Source organism: Macaca fascicularis, chromosome 11, assembly GCF_037993035.2.
Source record: "Macaca fascicularis isolate 582-1 chromosome 11, T2T-MFA8v1.1".
Classification (NCBI taxonomy): domain Eukaryota; kingdom Metazoa; phylum Chordata; class Mammalia; order Primates; family Cercopithecidae; genus Macaca; species Macaca fascicularis.
In genome coordinates, this window is record NC_088385.1 from 745,330 (window position 1) to 763,377 (window position 18,048).

The following is an 18,048-nucleotide window of genomic DNA, read 5'->3' on the forward strand; positions in this document are numbered from 1 at the left end:
TGTGAAGCCACTGTCATACTGGAAGTAATATCATGCTCTTCCCCCAAGTTATGAGGAACAATATCATAGGGGGGTGTGTATCTTCTCTGGTAGGGGTAGTAGTATCATCATCTCTTCCTTTAGATGACAGGAACAATATCACAGGGTGGGTGTACACCCCGTGTGTTTTTGGAAGCAATGTCATTCTCTCTTCTTCTAGGTTTTTGGATTCATATCACAGGCAGGGTGTACACCCCTTGTTGTATTGGAGGGAGTCTCATCCTCTTTCAACCTGCATCTTTAGAACAATATCCCATGGGGGCTGTCCATCCCTTCAATATTGGTACTAATACAATCTTCTCCTTTCCTGGATATAAGAAACAATATCACAGGAGGGGTGTACACCCCTTGCAATATTGGTAGTAATATCACCTCTCCCTTGTGGTTATTAAGGACAAAATCCCAGGGTGACGGAACGGTTCCTACTTTATTGGGAATAATATCCACTCACCTCCTGGATATCAGGAACCATATCACTGAAGAAGTGTCCACCCACTTCGATATTGTCAGCCATGTCATCTTCTTCCCACCTGGATATTAGGAACGATACCCCGGGTTTGGGGGCGCTGTACACCCACTGCGATATCGAAAGTAAAATCAGCCTCTTTCCCGCTGGATATTAGGAACTCTATCACAGGTGTGTGTGCACCTTCTGGGATATTGGGAGTACTATGAGCCTCCACCCCGCTGCATATTAGGAACAATATACGGGGGCGCAGGGTGGTTACAGCCCCTGTGATATTGAGAGCAATATTCTTCTCTTTCCCCTGTACATTAGGGTCTACATCACAGGGGTCTGTACACCTTCTGCGATATTGGGATTAATGTTGTCCTCTCCCCTATTGAATGTCAAAAGCAGTATCATAGAAGGGTGTACCCCCCCTGCGATATGGCCAGTAATATCATCGTCTCTACCTTTGGATACTAGGAACAACATCACAGAGGGTGTGTACACTCCCCTGCAATATTGGGCATAATGTTATCCTCTCTTCCCCTGGATATTAGGACTGATATCCCTGGTGGTGGGAGGTGGAGTACATTAAGAACAATATCACTGGGTGGGTGTACACCCTGAGATACTGGGTGTAGTATCCTCCTCTCTTCCCTAGGATATTAAGAACAATATCACTGGAGGGGTATACCTCTGCAGCCCCTGTGTTATTGGGAGCAATAACATCTTCTCCCCCTCTCGATATAAGGAACAATATCCCAGGATGGGTGTACATCCCCTGCGATATTGGGCGTAATGTCTTCGTCTTCCAACGTGGATATTGGGCATGGTGTCACAGGGGGGTGTAAGCTTTCTTCGATATTGGGAGCAGTATCACCCTCTCCCCTCAGGATTGTAGGCAAAATATTGAAGTGGTTTTACAACTCGTGTGATATGGGCAGTAATATCATCCTCTCCCCACCTAGATGTTAGGAACTATATCACAGGCAGCTGTACACTTCTTTTTTTTTTTTTTTTTTTTTGAGACGGAGTCTAGCTCTTCACCTGGGCTGGAGTGCAGTGGCCGGATCTCAGCTCAGTGCAAGCTCCGCCTCCCGGGTTTATGCCATTCTCCTGCCTCAGCCTCCCGAGTAGCTGGGACTACAGGCGCCCACCACCTCGCCCAGCTAGTTTTTTGTATTTTTAGTAGAGACAGGGTTTCACCGTGTTAGCCAGGATGGTCTCAATCTCCTGACCTCGTGATCCGCCCGTCTTGGCCTCCCAAAGTGCTGGGATTACAGGCTTGAGCCACCGCGCCCGGCCTCGACTGTACACTTCTTGTGATATTGGGAGTCATATCATCCTCTCCCATCATGGATATTAAGAACAATATTACAAAGGAGGTGTACACCCCCTGCCATATTGAGAGTAATATTATGCTCTCCCCTTTGGGATACTAAGAACAATACCGCAGGAGGCGTGTACAACCCCTGTGATATTGAGAGTAATATCATCCTCTCCCCCTGAATATAAGAAACAATATCACAGGAGGATGTACACTTCCTGTGATATTGGGAGTCATATCATTTTCTCTTTCTCTGGATATTTGGAACAATATCACAGTGGGTGTGTACACCCCCTGCGATATTGCCACTAGTATCATCGTCTCCCTTCCAGGATATAAGGTATACACCGCCTTGTGATATTGGGGGTAATATCTTCCTCTTCCCCACTGGCTATTAGGAGCAATGTCACAGAAGGGGTGTACACCCCCTGCTCTATTGGGAGTGATATAGTCCTCTCTGCCCCTGGATATTAAGAACAATATCACTAGGGAGTGTACACCTCCTGCAATATTGAAACTAATATCATCCTCTCACCTCCTGGATATTAGGAACCAAGGAATGAGATGACCGAAGAGTTGTACACCCACTGCGATAGTTTCAATAATGTCATCCTCTACCCCCTGGCTATTAGGAATAACATCATAGAGGGGTGTATACTTTCTTTGATATTGGGAGTAATATCCTCTCCCCGCCGGATATCAGGAACAAGTCTATTAATTATTAATATTAATAAATATAAGAAAAATTAAGAGTAATCATCGATGTTAATAATCACAGTAAAGATAGTAAAAATTAATACTGGTTAAAAATGTTAACGATTAGTATTAATAATTAATAGTAAAATCACTGTTAATAATAAAATAATGATATCAGCAATAATGTTACTTAAATCAATACTAAGTGATGTTGGTAATAAAATAATAATTAATATTAAGAACTAATAATATTGTTAAACGTGATTAATGTTAATAATTAATTTTAAGTATGCATAATCATATATTTAAAATAATTATCCATAATTAATAAATGGATTCCTGTTAATTAATAGTATCATTGATAATTATTAAAATCAATCATTGATGTTTAATAATTAATTATATTATTACTCCTAATACCGCAGGGGGTGTACACCTACCTGTGATGCTGTTCCTAATATCCAGGGACGGAGAGCATGGTTTCAGTTTTAATACCACAGTAGGTGTACACTCACCGCGTGACACTGATCCTAATATAAACGGGGGTAGAGTATGACATGACTCCAAACATAGCAATGAATGGACAGCTACCCGGTAATATTGCTCCTAATATTCATGGAAAGTGTGTATTATATTACTCCCAATATCACAGGGAGGGTACAGCTCTTCTGCGATATTGTTCCTGGTATACGGAGGGGGAGAGGATAATAATAATTCGCAGGCTGTGTTCACCCGCCCAGTGATATTGTAATTAATATCCTGGGAGGGAGAGGATGATATTACTCCCCATGGAGCAGGAGGTGTACACACAGCCTGGGATATTGTTCCAAATATCCATGGAGGGGAGCGGTTGATATTACTCGAAATATGGCAGGGGATGTACATCCACCCTGTGACATTCTTCTCAATATCTCAAGGCCGAGAGGCTGATATTACTCCCAGTATCGCAGACACTGTACACCCCTATGTCTTCCTGATATCCCAAAGGGGAGAAGACGGTATTAATCCCCATTTTGCAGGAGGTGAACACCCACTCTGTGATATCTTTCCAAATTTGCAGGGGTAGAGAGGATAATATTCCCAATATTGCAGAAGATGTACACACCCCCTCCCCCTGTGATATTATCCTGAATATTCCAAGGCACAGAAGATGATGTTACTCCCAATATCGCAGAAAGTGTACACCCCCCAGGGATGTTGTTCCCATGATCCAAGAGGGGAGAGGATGATACGACTTTCAATATCGCAGGGGTGTACACGCCCCCAGTGATACTGTTCCTAATTTCCACCTGGGAGAGGATGATATTACTCCCAATATCGCAGGGGTCATAAACACTCCTTTGATATTGTTCCTAATATTCAGGCGGGGAGAGGATGATATTCCTCCCTATATTGCAGAGGGTGTACACCCGTCTTTGATACTGTTCGTAATGTCTAGAGGGGGAGATGATATTACTCTAAGAATCGTAAACACACTGTGTGTCCACCGTGGATCCTAATATCCAGGGAGGGAAATTACTCCCCAAGACGTGGGGGGCGTCCACCCCGCCTATCACATTGTTTCCTATACCCAGGGAGGAGAGGATGCTATCGCTACCAATATCGAAGAAGTGTACACGCCCCCTGTGATATGGTTCCTAATATCTTCGTTGGGAGAGGATGATATTACTCTCAGTATCACAGAGGTTGTCCATCCCGCCTGAGATATTGTTCCTACTATCGAGAATAAGAGAGAATGATATTACTTCCAATAGTGCAGGGGGTGTCCCCCCGCCATGTGATATTGTTCTCAAGAGCTAAAGGAAGAGAAGAGAATATTATTCTTTGTACTGCAGGGAGTGTACAACCAACTGCGATATTGTGAGGCACCCCTTGTGAAAACAAGAAAGACTGGAATTTGATGAGACTCCAGTACCACCTGGGCAGCTCTGCCTTCCCCACAGTCTCTCCAGCTCCCTTTTCTGTCCCGTGGGTATAGGAGAACAGCTCTCCGCAGCAGGGTCCCACCCAGGGCTTCAGAGGACTTGATGGATTCACTCTTTCCTTCTGTTAGCAACACCAGGCATGGCTCTCTGCTGCGGATACTAACAGAACATTTTCTCTGTTTAATTTCTGAAAGGAATTTCTCTGGGATTTCCTGAACCATCACGAGGGTCCCTGCATAAGAGATCATTTAAGCCACGGGGAGATCAACTTACATGAATTTTCAAAAGAAACAACTAATCAGTTGCTTGCATTTTCTGTTGTACTGTTACTCAGATCTGTTGATGAAGGTCTACTATCAGTTTTTAAGGTAATTTACAGGGAAGAAAATCATTAATTAGATTAACTCATTCAGCTATGAAAGGATATAGTTTATTTTTCAAATGTAATTAACTATTAATCATCTTTTAGTATATCTGAGTTACAGTATCCTCCATCAGAAAAAAAAGTGACTGGATTACACATAAGTTTATATTCTCTATCACAGATCAATCCATATTAATCTTAGCTAAAATAATTTAACTTGTTTCTTAAAAACACATTTGCTTTTGTATGTAACAGCAGCTAAGTACTGGAAATCAAAGAGCAAATTATAAAACAGGATTAACCAAATATTAGGAAATTTTTACAGATGTTTGCTGCATCGATGGGGTAGGATATTTGCATCATCAATAAACTAATTCTTTTATTATTTCAAAGTAAATAATTTAGGTTAGAATATTTGTTATTGACATTTTAATCTTTTTTCAAATTATACATTTGACAGTTATTTTTAAAATGTTTAATGTTCAAAGAAAAATTACTAGAAATAGAAAAACTAATGTGAAAAGTGACAGCCCTCAAGAATTCCATCTCCCAGAAATAACTACTGTTAATAATTAGGTAGTGTTGCTACCACATTTTTGCTATGAGTGTACTAAAGTGAGTTCGTAGGAAGGTACATTGTGTTTTACAGCTAGCATTTTTCATTAACAGTGTGTTTTTGGCATCTTTGTTCTGCCTTATTCTTTTTGTCAGCTGTTTGATATTCCATTTTATCAATATGTTATTATTTACCTAAGCAGTCCTTCATTGATGGATGAGTTGTAATGTTCCTGATGTAGAAAATTCCTAATTATTATGCTGAAATGAACATCTTTGTTCATTTGGGCACTTATGTAAATACTCTTAAAAAGTAAAGTTCTAAGACAAAAGATATCAATAAGGTTTTTTTAATTCTTTTCTTTTATTTATTTATTTATTTTTTATGAGACAGGGTCTCGCTCTGTCGCCCAGGCTAGAGTGCAGTGGTGCAGTCATGGCTTATGATAGCCTCGACCTCCTGGGCTCAAGCCATCCTCTTGCCTCAGCCTCCCGAGTAGCTGGGACCACCGGCGCGAGCCATCATATCCAGCCAAGATTGTTTTTATTTTCATTTTTTTTTATGTTTACTAGATGTTTATAATTATTTCATTAATTGCCTATTAATGTATTTTCTCCATTTGTTTCAGTTTCATTTTTCCCACTGGTTCATTAGCCTTATTTGTGTACATATTGCTTTGTTATTTGTTCATAGGTTTTGATTTTTTTTTCCTCTGGCTTCACATTTGGAGTCATTCTGAAAAGAATCTTTGCTTTTCAAAATTAAAAATATAGGTATACATTTTATCTGGTACTTCTATTTTTTCTTTTTCTTTTCTTTTTTTTTTTTTTTTTTTTTTGAGACAAAAAGTCTCACTCTGTCACCCAGGCTGGAGTGCAGTAGCACAATCTCAGCTCACTGCAACCTCTGCCTCCTGGGTTCGAGCAGTTCTCTGCCTCAGCCTCCCGAGTAGCTGGGATTACAGGTGTCTGCCACCACGCCCGGCTAGTTTTTTTGTATTTTTAATAGAGGCGGGGTATCATCATGTTGGTCAGACTGGTCTTGAACTCCTGACCTTGTGTTCCACCCGCCTCAGCCTCCCAAAGTGCTGGGATTACAGGCATGAGCCAATGTGCCCTACCTATTTTTTCTTTATTTTCCATTTACGTCTTTGGATCCAACTGGAATTTATTTCATCTTGAGAGTAAGGTACAGAGTCTAGCTTTACTTTAAAAAAAATTAATAGTTATTATTCTGTGTAAACTTGGACAAAGATAAAACCCCAAAAACAAATAAGAACACCTCATGGATTGAGTTAGGGATAATTGACATTTTTCACAATATTGAAGCTTATTCAGGGACACAGTGTCTCCCCATCTTCATTTCTCAAGTCCTCCCATCTACGTGGCACCTCCAGCCTCCCAGGTGGCTGCTCAGGTTGGAAGCCTCAGATTCCTCTCCTCTCTTCATACTCCGTCCTTGAAGCAGGTTTTAGAAATATGTTCCACAGTCCGGGCACGGTGGCTCATGCCTGTAATCCCAGCACTTTGGGAGGTCAAGGCAGGTGGATCACCTGAGGTCAGAAGTTCGAGACCAGCCTGGCCAACATGGTGAAACCATGTTTCTAATAAAAATACAAAAACTAGCTGGGCATGGTGGTGGGTGCCTGTAGTCCTGAGAATAGCTTGAACACGGAAGGCAGATGTTATAGTGAACTGAGATTGTGCCACTGCTTTCCAGCCTGAGTGACAGAGCAAGCCTCCGTCTCAAAAAAAAGAAAAAGAAAAAAAAAAAGAAATATGTTCCACATCTGCTTCTTCCTGTCCCTCCTGTGCCACCACCTGGCCATACCGCCTTGGTCCCTCCCTGGAATGTCGCTGGCACTGACTGGTCTGCCCACCGACTTCTGCGAGCCCTTCCCCTTGTCATAACACAGCAGCCAGACTGATCCTTCCCCAACATGTCTTCCTCTCCTCAGAAGCCCTCAGATGGGTTCATGTCTTGGAACAGAAGCCAGGTGCTCTGCAGTGGCACACATACGCCGCTCTGCAGTGGGATATGTACGCTGCTCTGCAGTGACACATACACTGCTCTGCAGTGGGATAGGTAGGCTGCTCTACAGTGGCACACATACGCCGCTCTGCAGTGGGATACATACTCTGCTCTGCAGTGGCACACATGCTGCGTGTGGGTCTGCCCTGTAGGGACATCACCCGTGCAGGCACATGTGTGTGCCTCCCGTGTTCTGCCCAGCACACTCCCTAGTGCACTCCAGGCTCTCACACATCTGAGTGAAGGGAAGGCCAGCACATTTCTTCCATAGTTAACATCTAGCTACTTGAGTTGTTTGTTTTGTGCTTTTAAGAATTGTAGGTAGCGGGCCGGGTGCAGTGGCTAACACCTGTAATCCCAGCACCTTGGGAGGCCGAGGCAGGTGGTTCACCTGAGGTCAGGAGTTCAAGACCAGTGTGGCCAAACGTGGTGAAACCCCGTCTCTAATAAAAATACAAAAAAATTAGCCAGACGTGGTGGTGGATGCCTGTAATCCCAGCTACTCAGGAGGCTGAAGCTGGAGAATCACTTGAACCTGGGAGGCAGAGGTTGCAGTGAGCTGAGATCACACCAGTGCACTCCAGCCTGGGCAAAAAGAGTAAGACTGTGTCTCAAAAAAAAAAAAAAAAGAAAAAAGAAAAGAAAAAAGAATTGTAGGTAGTTACAGATTTTTTAATTTGTCAACTATCAATTCACTGACTTTGTTTTTAATAGGTTTCAGTTGACTGACTTGGATTTTTAAGTTATGTGGTTATATCAGCTTCAAATGATGTAATTTTTATGCTTGTAAAAATATGTATTTGCTTAGCAATTAAATGATTATGTGATTTTTTTTTAGTTGTATTGTTTTTTAGTGTTTAAGTAACTATTTCCTAGTTAAATTTCCAGTTGTTTGGAATCCATTTTTTCTTATTCATCTCCAGTTTTGTGCACAGAGGGTGGGTGTGGCATTTGTGATCTATTATTGTTAATGGCCTCCATTTAAAATCATTTTATTGGCTGTGATTTCCTTGCCATGTGAAACCTATTTTAGTGAAGCGTTTGCTTTTCCAGCTGCAAAAAATTGTTTGAAGAAAGATAATAAGAAATGGGGACTCTAATTGGCCTACAGTTCAATAGAAGAAAACTAAAAGTCTACCCAAACACGATAGTAGCCACTGTTTTCTCTAAACTAGGAAAAAGCAGCAGTAGAATTGTTGATTAGTCTTGCAGAAGGCTATAGTTCTCGCTGCCATCCAGTTTTTCAGCTTAAAAAACAGGTATGCCGAATGCAGGGTGCTGGGAGGGGTGTGTACGTCTCTGAAACCACCTGTCTTTTGCAGAGATGCTGGAAGGGTGCAGTTTGACTGCTGAGTCAGACTTTGAGTTGGGCAGATCCAGCTTTCTAGCCAGCGTGGTGCTTGCTGTGGCCCTGGCCTGGTTGCTTAGTCTTCTGAGCCTCAAGTTCCATGTCTCGCTGTTGAAAGTAATGCAGTGCTGATGGCACTGAGGTTTTTAGTGTTAAATGGATGAGCACTGGGAAGTGTTTTTGCTGAATCCCCTGCCAGGCTTTTATTGCTGTAGGCAGTAACGCAGAGCTGGGAGCAGTTTTTATTTGTCAGTGGTGAGAAATGTCAGTTTTTCTTCTCCTACATGGACTAGATTTTGTTAACTTACTGAAACAAACAATTTTTTAAGCATTTCTGCCAGGAAGTTCCAATTTGGCAATCAGCGAAGGTGTTTTATTCTACATACGGGAGGATACAAGGGTAGTGCAAGGGGATGAAAAAGACAGTCCCCAAGAATATAAGCATCGTGACAGCTGTGCAGGTGAAAATTCATAAATGAGACTACCTCTAAAAGGAAGCTGTAAAATCAACACACAGCGGGTCAGGAGAGATTTGCAAAGGGGCTTTAAAGAAATGGTGCCTTGAGAAGTCGGAGGCCTCCTTGAGAATGCCTTAAGGAAAATACTGTCAGAAGGGGGTTGTCAGCAGTGAAGTTGGGAAAACAGCCTCCTGGAGGTGTGGCTTGGAGGCAGAGCATCGGGCTGCACTGGTCGGATGCCATTCCCCGTTGGCGCCGCAGACCAGCTTTACCAGTGGGGATGGCCGTGCTTTCCAAGTGCAAGCCCTTAGGAAGGTAGAGGTGGGCAGGTAGGGAGGAGGGAAGATTTAGGAAGGAAGAGGAGCTTCAAGAAGGCAGCCTTTGTCTTCCAACCAGAGCTGCTGAGGCTCCAGACCATCCTCTCCTGCGCCCCACGATGGCTATTTGGGTCCTTACCACTTCCTGTCCCCCTCCTGGCATCTCACAGGTATTCAGGCAGCTTTGCATCCAGGGCTTCGGTTATTCCTGCTGTTGAGACCACTCACGCTCCGTGGTGTCACCAGCCACCGTTTGACTTGCTCATGTGCTAGTGGGTTAGAAATGGGGAGCATCTGCCGAGGGATCTGTCCTGTGGCCTGGCCTGGGTGTGGACGGCTGTGGTCCCCCAGGGCTTCGTGGATGTTGCATCTGAGAAGACTGGAAGTTGGCCAGAGGTCTCATGGGGGTCCTGCTGGGACAGTCTCAAGGTGACAGCGGCTGCACCCCGAGCGCGGCCTGAACTGGAGAGGCACCTGCGCCTCTGACATGGCTTTGCATAACACGCAGCATCTTCACACCTGCTGTGTTCTGCTGGTTCCAGGCCAGTCGCCAGAGCTCGTGCAGATTTGGTGGGGTCCTCCCTCTCAATGGCAGGTGTCGAAAGAACCTGTGGATATGGTCATAGCCACCCCAGACGTTCACTTCCTACCAATCCCCTGGTAGTTTCCCCAGCCTTCCCCCATCTGTAGTGAAGAACTGACACCCGCCCTCTGGTTTTAAAATGTTTAGAATTTGTAATAATTTTATAGATACGTATTTTCTAGAGAGTGATGTAACATCCATAACAATCTAAAAACAGATTTTCTAGGAAGTTACCGTGAAATCTACAAAGTCAATAAAATATTTCATCCCAGGTGCTGAGCTTTGAGGAGAGTATCAGGGTTTGGGCTCTGCTGCCTTTCCCCGAATAACTCACTTGGGAAGCAGTAAGGTACGTGGCATCCTGGGGCCTGGCTGACATCAAGCTTGTCTGGTACTGTTAGTTTCAGCAGCATTTCTTCTTTAGCGAGGCTGTTGGAAGATAAAAGGGGAAGGAGGAATTTCTGGGCCTTGGTGGCTGTGAGGAGCTGCAAGTGATGCTGAATGCAATCTTCCAGCTGGCCTGGGGCCCTGGTGGAGACTGAACATGGAATGAGGGGCAGGTTTTGTAGGTAGACAATGGCGTCCATGAGAACTACTGAGTAGGCAGAAAGAAAGATGGGTCTGAAGCTCAGGAGAGAAGTGGGGATGGAGGCATGCATTCTGGAATCGTAGACAACAGCAGACATACTTGTTCAGCAGGAGGAATACGCAGGTGGTTCATCGTCTCGTCATCAGTCATCATTGGACTTTGCTTTTCGCATGGGGCATCGTTTCTTTCTCCACTGCCCCGTGATGGTGGCTTTTTACATTTTATATTTGGGGAAACTAAGATTCACAGTCAGGTTGCTGCTCAGTGAACCATTAACCATTATTGTGCATGGGCACTAATGTGGGCATTTTAATTGTCATGTATCTTTAAATATTTTCTATTTTTCAGATTAGAAGATAATTCTGAAACAAATGCCAGCCACTCTTTAATTACAAAAATGACGGATGAGCTGTATCACCATGTGCCTGAGAATCATTGTGTTTTAAAGGACTTGGATCATCTTCCTACTGAGACGTAAGTTCCAGGACATCCTGACAACTGTTGAAACATTGATTCTGCAGATTAGCATAGCAAACTTAGACATTTTCTATGTTTTAGATTTTATAAAGTAGTCTTAGAATCCCACTGTTACTACTCCAAGAGGAATTATGAGATCAGTTTTGACAATCTCTGTGCAAGCGCGGCACATCTGATGAGGCTGTGAATGTCACATTCTGTTTGCCACAATTCAGTGTATTTAATTAACACTTGCCGTATGTCACGGTTGTCCCTGCAGACCCACCAGTGATACGCAGCTAGCCCTGGCTCCCAGAAAGCCGCAGCCTTGCAGGTACAGGAGAGTGAGGTACAGGTGAGGATCACAATGCCTGCTCCAAGTCTGGCTCTGTTTGCAGGTGGCCCCAGCTGCTCCGTGAGCACTGCAGCACACCCTTTCCTACCCTCTTCTGCCCCAGGATTGTGCTGGAAGTGCTGATTGTGCTCCAAAGCATCGGCAAGCAGTGTCACCACATGTCTGGCCAGGTCACCATTGCCTCGGAGCTGAGACACAGGCAGTGGGTGGAGAGGATGCTGCGGTCTCGCCAGCGGCAGAACTACCTGCGTATATGGAGTAGGTGCGCGCTCACTTTCCTGTTTTGGAGGGGCACTGTGGGGCAGGAAGTTGTCACAGATTCAGTTCCAGTCCCCACTGAAGACACACACAGTAGGCCCCTCACTAAACCCATCGACAGGTGTTGATATACTTGGAGTTCACAACTGAGAGTATGAACCCAACGTATCTGAGACAGGTCTCAATCCTTTTAGAAAGTTTACTTTCCCAGGGTTAAGGACGTGCTGTGACAGCCTCAGGAGATCCTGACAGCATGTGCCCCAGGTACTTGGGGCGCAGCTTGCTTTTATACATTTTTATAAATTTTAAGGAGACATAAGACATCAGTCAGTAGGTGTAAGGTGTACATTGGTTCCATCTGGAAAGGCAGGAAAACACAAAGGTGGGGGCCTTCCAGGTTATAGGTGGACAAGAGACAAAGGATTGCATTGTTTTGAGTTTTTTATAGGCCTTTCGGTGAATACACAATTGACTTGTGAGTGGGGGTAGAGGAATAGTGACTTACACCTTAGTGTGGCTCAGTGAAGCTGCATTTTACACAGGGCAGAGGAAGCAATCATATAGGTATTTGTCTCAGGTGAGCTGAGGGATGACGCCCTGTCCCACCCCTGGGAAGATCAGCTGGCAACTGCATTGCCAGGGTGAAATTCAGCAGAAGCCTTTCCGGGTAGAGATCTTGAGGCCCACGAGGCATTTCCTTGTGGACAAACTGTGAGGGAGGTCTGTATGTACCTTTTTTCTCTTGTAGCCACATTATTTAGGAATAAAATAGGAGGCAGGTTTGCCTGAGGCAGTTCCCAACTTGACTTTTCCCTTTGGCTTAGTGAGTTTGGGGTACTGAGATTTATTTTCCTTGCACGGTGGAAACAAAAGTTAAGTTCCCACAGCATGTTTCTGGTCATAAAAATATTGCCAAACTTCTAAAGAAAGACCCAAAACACTTAAAGTGTTAAACATTGAGGCACATATGAGCTCTATGGACATTTAAGAAAGATGAATAAAAACAAGTGAGAACTACTCACTGTTTGGCGAGGCAGTGAGTGACGGCAGTCCGGCAGTCCTGTGGTGGTTAAATGAGGCAGTAAATGTTTGCAGAGCGAGACCTCCCCAGGCCCACCCCCTTCCCCCCACCCACAGCTCCAGCACCAACAGGAACAAATGTGTGGGTCACTGAGCACTTTTGTACCAACACGCACTGTCGAGCACTTGTATGATGATGGTAGACTTTACAAGTTCTTATAATTTGTATTCATTCATTCATTCATTCATTCATTTTCCAACCTGTTCATTCCAGTTCAGAGTTGTGGGTGGCTGGAGCCTATCCCAGCAGCTCCGGGTACAAGGCAGGACCCACCCTGGACAGGACGTGGTTCCTTCGCAGGGCCAGTCACACACCCACACTCACTCTGGGACCATGGAGATGCGTCAGTTCACCTAATATGCATGGCTCTGAGATGTGGGAGGAAACTGGGGGATGGGAAAAAACCCATGCAGAACGTGCTTCTCCACACAGACCATGGCCCTCACGGTGTATCGATTTCTTTTCTCACTGATGTTGTGATGAAACGGTGTTGAATGAAATTATGTTATCTGAGGACTGTGAGGACTCCCCATGCTGATTTTCATAGAAAGTTATAGTACATACTATTTTAAATAGTGTTTGTAATTTGGCCTATGGAAATGTGGGTTCTATCTACCTAAACGAATATTTGGATTTAAAGTATAACAGCGGATTAACTGGATTTGGATTTAAAATATAACAACAGATTAACTTAATAGCAGATTAACAGCATTATGGTTCCTTCACTTACAGTGTATATTTTAGAATGTGCTACATCCTTAAGAAATGACCATTGTGGATACATTTCTAGAACTTTTGGGTTGAGTGGTATCTGTGTTTTTAAAGCTTTAAATAGATATCACTGGATTCCCCTCCAGAAGGGTGCTACTCAATTTACACTCTTACCAGCAGTTTATAAGACAAGGTCATTCTCTTATTACCACTCTCCAAAACCAGAATATTTTTAAATGTCTCAACTAGTTTCATGGGAAAAATAAGATCTTACTTTAGTTGGGATTTCTTTAATCTGGTGGCATTGAGCCTGCTTTCGTATTGAGGCCATTTGTTTTCCTCTAGTGAGAGTCCCTCCCTAGATGTCAGAGGGCAGGGCGCAGGGGGGCTGCTGGGCGCAGAGTGGGCCTGCCTGGTGCTCCATGAGTGTGCAGAGCCCCTGGCAACCCTGACGTAGGCCGTCAGATGTCTGAGAGTCTCAGATGATGACTGATGAGCAAGGAATGCGGACGTGCAGGATGGGCCAGGAGCAAGGGCTACACTGGGCACTCCTGCCACCCACGGGCCTGGGGGCTGGAAGCAGGCATTGGGCTCTGAGGATTAGGAAAATTATTTTTTGAGAAGTTGGGACTTAAGGATGTTGATGAGGTGAAACATCTTTTTCCTGATGAAGGTGGAAAATACTAACATTCCTCACGTTTGAATTTACTTTCATCTGTTTTTAGTATCAGACTACTCTCCCCTGTGCTCAGCCTGATCCGGTTCCTCATTACGCTGCAGTTGGTCAATGGGAAGAATTCTGTTCATGGGAAGAATGAACAGAGTCCATGCTGTTCATGGGAAGAATGCGCATGAGTATCAGCAGTACCTAAAGTGAGTATGTTCCACTTCTCTGTAGTCGCATTGCATCGTGGGCCAGATTGTGGGTGAGCCTGTAAGAGTGAGACTGGGGCAGCATGAGGGCCACCATCTCCTTGCTGGCCCCACCACCGTCTCAGGCAAGGGTATGACATCTGGCCTGCAAGAAGAACTCCCACATCCAAATGTCTCAAAACCACATTTTGTTTGTTTGTTTCTTTTTCGAAGACAGAGTTCCATCTGGAAAGGCAGGAAAACACAAAGGTGGGGGTCTTCCAGCATATATGTGGACAAGAGACAAAGGATTGCATTGTTTTGAGTCTTTCATAAGCCTTTCGGTGAATACACAATTGACTTGTGAGTGGGGGTAGAGGAATAGTGACTTACACCTTAGTGTGGCACAGTGAAGCTGCATTTTACACAGGGCAGAAAAGCAATCATATAGGTATTTGTTCAGGTGAGCTCAGGGATGAAGCCCTGTCCCACCCCTAACACTACCCATAACCCTAATGCTAACCCTAATCCAAACCCTAACCCTAACCCTAACCCTAACCCCTAACCCTAACAAGCCCTATCCCTAACCCCTAAATCAAACCCTAATCCCTAACCCTAACCCTAACCCTAAACCCTGACCCTCACCCTCACCCTGACCCTGACCTTAACCCCTAACCCCTGACCTTAATCCGTGACCCTGGTCCTGACCATAAACCCAACCCCTAACCCCTAACTCTAACCCTAACCCAACCATAACCCTAACCCCTAACCCTAACACTTAAACCTTAACCCCAACGCTGTAATGCTAACCCTAACCACCCTAACCCTAACCCTAACACTCTAATCCTAACCCTAACCCTAAACCCTAACACTGAATCCTAACCCTAACCCTAACCTTAAACCCTAACCCTAACTCTAACCCTAACCCTAAACCCTAACCCTAGCCCTAGCCCTAACCCTAACCCTAACACTAACCCCAACCCCTAACCCTAACCCCTAACCCTAACACTAACCCCTAACCCTGACCCTAAACCCTAATCCTAACCCTAAGCCCTAACACTAACCCTAAACCCTAAGCCGAACCCTAACCCTAACCCCTAACCATAACCCTAACACGAACCCTAACCCTAACCCTAACCCGAACTCCTAACACTAACCCCTAACCCTAACCCGAACCCGCACCATAACCCTAAACCTAACCATAACCCTAATGCTAACCCTAATCCAAACCCTAACACAAACCCTAACCCTAACCCTAACCCTAACCCGCACCCTAACCCTAACCCTAACCTCTAACCCTAACCAAAACCCAACCCCGAACCCGAAACCTAACCCTACCCGAACCCGAACCCTAACCTGAACCCGAACCCAAACCCAAACCCGAACCCGAACCCTAAACCCTAACCCAAACCAGAACACAAACCCTAAACCCGAACCAGAACCCAAACCTTAAACCCTAACCAGAACCCGAACCCAAACCCGAACCCTAACCCAAACCCTAACCCTAAACCCTAACCCTAACCCTAAACCCTAACATCAATCCTAACACTAACCCTAACCCCCACCCCTAACCCCTAGCACTAGCCCTACCCCTAGCCCTAACCCTAACCCCTAACACCAAACCCTAAACCTAAGCCTCTAACCCTAACCCTAACCCTAAACTAACCCTAACCTACCCTCACCCTCACCTTACCCCTACCACTCCCCCTAACCCTACCCCAACCCTAACCCTAACCCTAGCCCTAGCCCTAACCCTAACCCTCTAACCCTAACCCTACCCAACCCTAACCCGAACCGCTAACCCCTAACCCCAACCCCTAACCCCTAACCCTAAGCCTAATCCTAAACACTTAACCCTAAACCTAAGCCCTAACCCTAGCCCTAGCCCTAACCCTAGCCCTAGCCCTAACACTAACCCTAGCCCTAGCCCGAACCCTAACCCCTAACCCTAACCCGAACCCTAACCCTAACCCCAACCCTAACCTGAACCCCAACCCCAACCCGAACCCTAACCCCTAACCATAACCCTAACCCAAACCTGAACCCGAACCCGAACCTGAACCCTAATCCTCACCCTCTAACCCTAACCCCCAACCCCCTAACCCTAGCCCTAACCCTAGCCTTAACCCTAACCCTAGCCCTAACCCTAGCCCTAGCCCTAACCCTAAACCCTAACCCTAACCTTAACCCCAACCCCAACCCCTAACCCTAACCCCAACCCCTAACCCTGACCCTGACCCCTAACCCCTAACCCCAACCCCAACCCTAAACCCTTAACCCTACCGTGACCCTGACCCTGTCCCTGACCCTAATCCTAATTACCGGGAACTGCCATGCTTGCAGATCTCCGTGTTTTGTGGCTTTATCACTGATTTGATGCAGTGTATTATCTCGGCCACTAGGTCGTGCTGTCAGATTAAATACTGTGGCTGTGGGTTACTGGTGTCGTGCCATGCTTTATTAATGGTTTCATGCAGTGTACTACGTTGTCCACTAGGTGGTGCTGTAGGATCAAACACCACCGCTGTGGGTTGCTGATACGGTGCCGTGCTTTATCAATGGTTTCATGCAGTGTACTACCTTGCCCACTAGGTGGTGCTGTAGGATCAAACACCGCTGTGGGTTGCTGGTGTGGGGCCCTGCTTTATCAATGGTTTCATGCAGTGTACCACCTTGTCCACTAGGTGGTGCCGTAGGATTGAACACCATCGCCTCGGGTTGCTCGTATTGTACCGCGCTGTTTGGCACCGGACACACCGCTTGAGGTCTGTATTGAACCTCGGAGGTGGCCCATACTGAAACTCGGCTGGTGGCCAGTATTGATCAACTACTGGCAGTTGGGTCTTATTTTCTACTGGATGATATTGTGGATACTGTGTCTGGATTGGCATTGCCAGGATACTCTATCCTTTTCTACTTGATACTCTCCTGGGATTTACAGTTGTCTAACCTGCATTTGAGGTTGTAATGTTATAGGCATCTGAACTGCAGGAGGAGGAGTTGATGGCCATCGTGGTTTAGGCTGTGATGGCCCCAGTAATTCTGGGCCTCCTTGCCCCAATTTTGATGATTCAGGATATATTACCTCCTGTAATTGATTGTAGTCAACATTTTGCGTTGACCAAGCCATTACAGATTCTGCTACATTTTTACAATGTGAACCTTCCGTTCCTTTCTTTAACTCTGTCCCTGACTCTTCTTCACAATCTATCACACAGCTTTCAGGGGCGTCGGAAACTCAAATGCTATCTTCTGTTGAAATGGTTCTAAAGTTGCTTTAATAATGGCCCAATCATTCTACACTGTAAGTGGGATGATTTTACCTTCCCTATTTGCTTGTTTTAATTCTTTGCCAATTTTTTCCCAATCTTTTAGATCTAAAGTTCCCTGTTCTGGAAACCAAGGGCAGAATTGTTCTATTGTTTTAAATAGCATAGATTTTCTGTAGAAGCTCTAACTCCCCCTCTTCTTAAAAGAATTTTAATGAAGCTAAGAGGCATATTTACTTTCAGTTTGTCCCATTGTTACCCTGGGTTCCTCTGAGTGCACAAGCTTACTGCAAGGCTGACCGTGGACGTACTCGGGAATCTCTCGTCGACTCGTCCTCAATTCTCACATTCTTAGTGTACCTTCACCCTAGAGAAAGGCACCCAC